This window comes from Harmonia axyridis, chromosome X (genome assembly GCF_914767665.1).
Source record: "Harmonia axyridis chromosome X, icHarAxyr1.1, whole genome shotgun sequence".
Classification (NCBI taxonomy): domain Eukaryota; kingdom Metazoa; phylum Arthropoda; class Insecta; order Coleoptera; family Coccinellidae; genus Harmonia; species Harmonia axyridis.
Genome location: NC_059508.1, coordinates 33,985,127 through 33,992,626, shown reverse-complemented (window position 1 = coordinate 33,992,626; position 7,500 = coordinate 33,985,127). Strand labels below are relative to the sequence as shown.

General features: G+C 53.4%; 2 non-coding genes across 2 annotated transcripts; both read left to right on the top strand.

Moving 5' to 3' along the window:
* Positions 1–1,008: 1,008 nt before the first annotated feature.
* Positions 1,009–1,163, top strand: LOC123686949. The gene has a single exon (XR_006748702.1). It is a non-coding gene; the product is annotated as a 5.8S ribosomal RNA (ribosomal RNA).
* A 3,246-nt stretch (positions 1,164–4,409) lies between these two features.
* Positions 4,410–4,528, top strand: LOC123688024. Its single transcript, XR_006749723.1, has one exon. It is a non-coding gene; the product is annotated as a 5S ribosomal RNA (ribosomal RNA).
* The last annotated feature ends 2,972 nt before the right edge of the window (positions 4,529–7,500 follow it).

Here is a 7,500-nt window from a genome sequence, read left to right as displayed (position 1 = left end):
CGATCGACGTTAAACATCTGGTCGGCGTCTCCTCTTGGCTTACGTCCGTCGTTTCAGAACGATCGCAGATTATGTGAGCATTTGGTTAGACGATTATGACCGGAACCCTATATGGATGCGATCGTTTAGACCGATTATCCGGGTACCTAGAACGCACGTAGAGTTTTGTGGTTGGGCGAAGTTTCGTGATGTGCACGGAACGAGGAGCCGGCCGCTGGCTTTGCGTTCGTGTGGTTGGGCGAAGTTTCGTGATGTTTACGAGATGAGGAGCCGGCCGCCTATGTCGGCGTTTGTGGTTGGGCGAAGTTCCTTGACGGAACGAGGAGCCGGCTGCTTATGCTGACGTTCGTGGTTGGGCGAAGTCTTGTGATATCCTCGAAACGAGGAGCCGGCCGCACGTGTGTGCAGCCTTCGTTGTAGGTCCATGTTTAGAGATGCTCACGAAATGAGGAGCCGGCCGCTTATGTCGGCGTTTGTGGTTGGGCGAAGTTCCTTGATGGAACGAGGAGCCGGCTGCTTATGCTGACGTTCGTAGTTGGGCGAAGTCTCGTGATGTGCTCGGAATAAGGATTCGAAGCGCTTGGATTGCCGCGTTCGTGGCTGGGCGAAGTTTCGTGTTTGGCACGGAACGAGGAGCCGGCTGCAGGTTTTAAAGATTCTCGCCCGAAATCGATCAGTCGTTACCGTTGTCTACGGACTTCGGTAGGACGATCTATTCCAGGGACGAAGACGTCGACGTTGTGCGACGCCCGTTACATTAGCGTTTTTATGCTCTTTCGGGATTGTCTGCGACGTTTGTCTCCGTCCGAATTTTTTACGATAATTGTCACTAGATTAGTACGCAAACTAGTTGAACCGAAGATTTTGCGCCGATCGACTGACGTATTGACCCTTCAGTGGGTCGTCTCAGTCATTGGAATGTCATTCTCGAGGAGGTTCGCAGTTGGCGTCTCGTATTTCGAGGGAAAGTCCATTGCGACTAGTACCGAGAAATCGAACATAAAAGATTACCCTGAACGGTGGATCACTTGGCTCGTGGGTCGATGAAGAACGCAGCTAATTGCGCGTCAACATGCGAACTGCAGGACACATGAACATCGACATTTCGAACGCACATTGCGGTCCTCGGACACTGTCCTCGGACCACTCCTGACTGAGGGTCGGTTCCATTACAAAGACTGCCCGGCCAGACGTTATGGCTTGACGAAGTGACGACGTAAAGGTCGTCTAACGTTGATCCTGTACCGAAGGTCATTTGGGCGAGTTGGACGGTTTGCCGCGTGACGATCAACGTTCTGTCGTTTCGACGCCTCGTGTGTTGGAATGATGAGGAGTTGTTTTCGTAACGCGCCGTCTTGAATTGCGAAAGCATATATTGTGGTGTCGTGGTATTGCTCGATCTGCGCCCATGACTGTAGACATGCGATCGTCGTGTCCGAGAAATCTGAACGACGTCCGATCGCTTTAATGTGCCAGTTGTCGCGCGTTGCGGATGAGCTTTCATGAGCGCACCCCCGAAACACCGAAGCACTTTGCTTGGATTCGCATGATCCGCCATACGGAGCAGGAGATAATAGACGCCTTTGAGTAGGCTAACTCCCTCGCGTAAGGTACGTGATTTTATGAGCCGCCAAAGGTTAGTTTCGGAACGTTTCGATGATTTGAACATACGACCTCAGGACAGGTGAGACTACCCGCTGAATTTAAGCATATTATTAAGCGGAGGAAAAGAAACTAACTAGGATTCCCTTAGTAGCGGCGAGCGAACAGGGATTAGCCCAGCACTGAATCCCGCGATCGTAACCGGTCGCCGGGAGATGTGGTGTTTGGAAGGATCCATTATCTGGCGAGTTCGCGGCGCGTTCAAGTCCATCTTGAATGGGGCCATCGCCCATAGAGGGTGCCAGGCCCGTAGCGACCGCTGCGGCTTGCTAGAGGATCTCTTCTTAGAGTCGGGTTGCTTGAGAGTGCAGCCCTAAGTGGGTGGTAAACTCCATCTAAGGCTAAATATAACCACGAGACCGATAGCGAACAAGTACCGTGAGGGAAAGTTGAAAAGAACTTTGAAGAGAGAGTTCAAGAGTACGTGAAACCGTTCAGGGGTAAACCTGAGAAACCCGAAAGGTCGAATGGGGAGATTCATTCGCGCCTGTTGTTGGGATTTACTGACTGTGGAAACGGCGACGTTCGCGTTGGCTGTTCCCTTCGGTTCATCTCCGGCTTCGGACGCGTGCACTTCTCCCCTAGTAGGTCGTCGCGATCCGTTGGGTGCTGTTCTACGGTCTCGAGTGTAGCCCGTGAGCTCGGATTTTCCGATGTTTACGGACACTGGGTTTCCGAACAGCTCGCTCGACGGTTTACTGATGGCGGGAGGCCGCGACTTAGTTCGCGTCCGGCCCGTGGCAAGTATGTGAATTGTGATGGCGATCGGACCTAGTGCCGATTCCGTCCGTTTGCGACTGTTCGCCGCGGTGTTCTTGGACAGACCTCTTGAAACGCCGATCAGCGACGCTATTGCTTTGGGTACTTTCAGGACCCGTCTTGAAACACGGACCAAGGAGTCTAGCGTGTGCGCGAGTCATTGGGAATCACTAAACCTAAAGGCGCAATGAAAGTAACGGTTCACTTTATGTGAACTAAGGGAAGATGGTCGGTCTCCATGACTGACCCGCATTCCCGGGGCGCCTCATTCTCATTGCGAGAGGAGGCGCACCAAGAGCGTACACGCTGGGACCCGAAAGATGGTGAACTATGCCTGGTCAGGACGAAGTCAGGGGAAACCCTGATGGAGGTCCGTAGCGATTCTGACGTGCAAATCGATCGTCGGAACTGGGTATAGGGGCGAAAGACTAATCGAACCATCTAGTAGCTGGTTCCCTCCGAAGTTTCCCTCAGGATAGCTGGCGCTCGTTGCATACGAGTCTCATCCGGTAAAGCGAATGATTAGAGGCATTGGGGTCGAAACGACCTCAACCTATTCTCAAACTTTAAATGGGTGAGATCTCCGGCTTGCTTGAATGTGAAGCCGCGAGATTTCGGATCAGAGTGCCAAGTGGGCCATTTTTGGTAAGCAGAACTGGCGCTGTGGGATGAACCAAACGCCGAGTTAAAGCGCCTAAATCGACGCTTATGGGATACCATGAAAGGCGTTGGTAACTTAAGACAGCAGGACGGTGGCCATGGAAGTCGGAATCCGCCAAGGAGTGTGTAACAACTCACCTGCCGAAGTTACTAGCCCTGAAAATGGATGGCGCTGAAGCGTCGTGCTTATACTCGGCCGTCAGTGGCATGTGCGGTCGCCCTTCGGGGCGGTCATGAAGCCCTGATGAGTAGGAGGGTCGCGGAGGTGAGCGCAGAAGGGCTGGCCGTGAGGCCGTCTGGAGCCGCCTTCGGTGCAGATCTTGGTGGTAGTAGCAAATACTCCAGCGAGGCCCTGGAGAGCTGAGGTGGAGAAGGGTTTCGTGTGAACAGCCGTTGCACACGAGTCAGTCGATCCTAAGCCCTAGGCGAAAGCCGATGTTGATGTGGCGTTGTTAATCGTGTTTATAAGTGGTGGCAGAAATGCTATGCATCTTGACGCGTGACGCACGCCCGTCGGGCGAAAGGGAATCCGGTTCCTATTCCGGAACCCGGCAGCGGAACCGAAATTAAACCGGGCCCTCGTAAGAGAGTTCGTCGGGGCAACCCAAAAGGACCCGGAGACGCCGTCGAGAGATCCGGGAAGAGTTTTCTTTTCTGCATAAGCGTTCGAGTTCCATGGAATCCTCTAGCAGGGAGATATGGTTTGGAACGCGAAGAGCACCGCATTTGCGGCGGTGTCCGGATCTTCTCCTCGGACCTTGAAAATCCGGGAGAGGGCCACGTGTAGGCGTCGCGCCGGCTCGTACCCATATCCGCAGCTGGTCTCCAAGGTAAAGAGCCTCTAGTCGATAGAATAATGTAGGTAAGGGAAGTCGGCAAATTAGATCCGTAACTTCGGGATAAGGATTGGCTCTGAGGATTGTGGCGTGTCGGGCTTGTTGGGGAAGTGGGTCACGGCTAACGTACCGGGCCTGGGCGAGGTGATGCGTTTCGCTTGCGTTACGTTTGATCCGAGCTCGGTCCCGCGTCTTGGCCTCCCGCGGAATCGTCAAGCTTCGAGACCCCGTGAGTGCTCGCAAGGGTGCTCTGGGTAATCTCTGCGGCCGTCATCTAACAATCAACTCAGAACTGGCACGGACTGGGAGAATCCGACTGTCTAATTAAAACAAAGCATTGCGATGGCCCCAGCGGGTGTTGACGCAATGTGATTTCTGCCCAGTGCTCTGAATGTCAACGTGAAGAAATTCAAAAAAGCGCGGGTAAACGGCGGGAGTAACTATGACTCTCTTCGGTAGAGCATGAGACTCTTAATCTCAGGGTCGTGGGTTGTTTACGGCCATACCACGCTGAAATTGCCAGTTCTCGTCAGAACACTGAAGCCAAGCAGCGTCGGGCGCGGTTAGTACTTGGATGGGTGACCGCTTGGGAACACCGCGTGCTGTAAGCTTGGGGACCGTTGGCTGATATACAAGTGCCCTACCGAAAAAGCGTGATTTTAGAGTGTGTTTTGAGACTTAATTGTCTCGCCCTCAGTGTGTCGCGCGGTCGGTTGATCACGCGTTGTTCAGCAAGTTTCCGCTCACCTCCACGTGGTGGTCCCTGGTAACGGCTTTTGCCGGCTAACGAGCGGAAGCGAACCCTAAGAATAGAACAGTTTAAGTGGCCCCCTCACAGCGATCTGTACGAACATTTGAGCAGATCGTGGGTCCACCCACATTCTTAGGGCGTGGGTTTGTGGTGTCACCGACTAGCACGGTGCAATTGTGGTGTAGAAGTTTCTTTAGATACAATAAAAGTGGGTGAGATACTTTACCTCCCACCCACTACTGCACCACCTTCTATTTGAAGGGAGAATCAAACATCTGCGATGGTCGTCTGCGTATGCGGAACGACCTTCGCCACGGACGCGGGCATGCAGACTCACCTGAGGAGACTGCGATGTCGCGGTCCACCGGCCAACGACGCTGACGCGTGCCCTATCTGTGGGAGTCGCTTCCGCGGTTATCGCGGCGTTCGACAACATATGAGACAGGCACACCCAGCGGAGTACAACCGGGATCTGGAGGATCGGTACGAGGTTCCCGGGGGTAGGGACGAATGGACAAGCGAGGACATGCTCGAGATGGCTCGACGTGAACTCGCGTACAATGGCCCCTTCGTTAATAAACACCTTCTGGGTTTTTACCCAGAAAGGAACTTAGACTTCATTAAGAACCGCAGAAGGGAAGCCAAGTACAAAGAAGTCATCCAGCGTCTCGCGGGTGAGAATGCGGGGCCGTCGAGTGACGCCGTTGAAGTATTTCAACGGATGTCCGAAGCGGTCGCTGCGCTCATCCAATCCCCTGCGGATGCGGCCGGTGCCTCTGAGGCCTCGGTGGTCGTCGAATCTAGTGCGGAGTTGCACAGCAGTGGGTCTCTGAACCCGAATGCCTCGGACTTCCATCCGTTGAGACAATCACATAAAATCGTTCTCTTCTTGAGAGATTATTGGGCGGCCCAAGGTGGATGGGTCGATGCCGATGAAGCGGTCTATAATATGACGCAGCTTGTCGACACCCATAATCAAAGAGAGAGGGTGAGAGAGCAACTAGCCATCTACCTGAAGGCTCTGCTTCCGCAGATGTCCGACAGGCTAGGTGGTCATAGTAATAATAACAGAAGGGAAAGGACACGACCTGTCGAAGCGTTGAACAGGCGTCAAGAACGAGCCTTTCTTTATAAGACGGTACAAAAGATGTACCGGACAAACCGCGCCTCTCTGGCACGGAATATCATAGATGACTCTCCCGTAGGGGGGAGTCAGACGTTTCCCAACGTCCAATCTGCCGAAAGTAAGTTTCGGCAGATTTTCAGTCACCCCTCAAAGAGAGACATAGAAGACATCAAGGACAAGCAAGAGACTCAGGACTTGTCGAGCCCGATTTCGGAGAATGAAATCGTATGGGCTCTCGGGGCAAACAAGTCGCCTTCCGCTGGGGTCGATGGTGTCAAAATCAAAGACCTCATGAAGGTGCCTCTGAAGAAGCTTGTTCTTTTATTCAACTCCATGCTTCTCTTTGGCGTCGCTCCGTCGGCGTTGAAGAGGAACAGGACGATCTTGATACCAAAGGGGGGTGACTCAGATGATATCAATAACTGGCGCCCGATTACCATCGCCTCGGTGGTAACTCGGGTGCTACATAGAATTTTGGGGAAACGTATGGGGGGGATTCAAATCCACCCCAACCAGAGAGGTTTTCGGCAGGTCGACGGGGTCCTATTGAATAACCTCACCCTTCAGGCTCTAATTAAGGAGAGACGAAAGAGTTTGAAACCATACACCATCCTTAGTGTCGATGTGCGTAAAGCCTTCGACACTGTTTCTCAACAGTCCATCGTGAGAGCGATGAAGAGGCTCGGGATAGACGAGACTACTGTTCGGTATGTGGAGGATTCTTTTGAAGATGCCACTACCGTAGTGCAGCTCGGGAGAGGTATGACCGGAGAGATCCCAATATGTAGGGGAGTAAAGCAGGGCGACCCGCTTTCCCCCTACCTGTTTAACTTCGTCCTCGACGAGTTGATTTGTGATCTCCAAGGCGCCGAGGGTGGTCTGCCCGTAAATGACACCGCGCGTTTAGCGGTCTTAGGTTATGCCGACGACCTGCTACTTCTAGCGAATTCGCCTAAGGAGGCCACTAAGCGTCTCAAGCTGGCTGCAGACTTCTTTGCTAGGAGGGGAATGGGGTTCAACCCCTCCAAATGCACGGCTATGACCGTCCAGGTCAACCGTGCAAATAAGCACTCATACTGCATCACCCGACCTCTATTTTATATAGAGGGCCAAGCGATCAGGCAGCTGCAGCCGGGCGAGATGTTTGGCTACTTGGGCGCGAATTACGGTGTCATGGGTAGATCTAAGCCGGTGCTGGACGAGGTGAACATTCAGCTCCGGAGGATTGGGAAGAGCCCTCTGAAGCCGCAGCAGAAGTTGGCCATCTTGAAAGTTTATCTTCTCCCAAGATATTTACATCTGCTCCAATCGCCGGTCGTTACTAAGAAGACTCTGAAGTATTTTGATCGGGTCGTGCGGGTGGCTGTCCGCAGCTACCTCCACCTGAGCAAGACCTGTGCTGAAGCCTTTATTCACGCTCCCGTTCGGGAGGGTGGGCTCGGTGTCTCATGCTTTAGTGAGATTATACCAGCCATCCTCCGAAACAGGCTTAACCGCCTGTTCATTGCTGCCGACCCAATAACGTCGGCAACTCTCTCCACGTCCTACAGCGTTGAGTTTGTTCGCAAACTGGGGCGCTGGACGGGGGAGAGTGGAGGGAGCATGAGAGCGCTGGCACAGAGGATGTCAGAGAGGCTTGACACTGGCTTTTCTGGTAACGGCTTGCGGCAAGGACGGGCCTACCCCCGGTGCAGCGACTGGGTTCC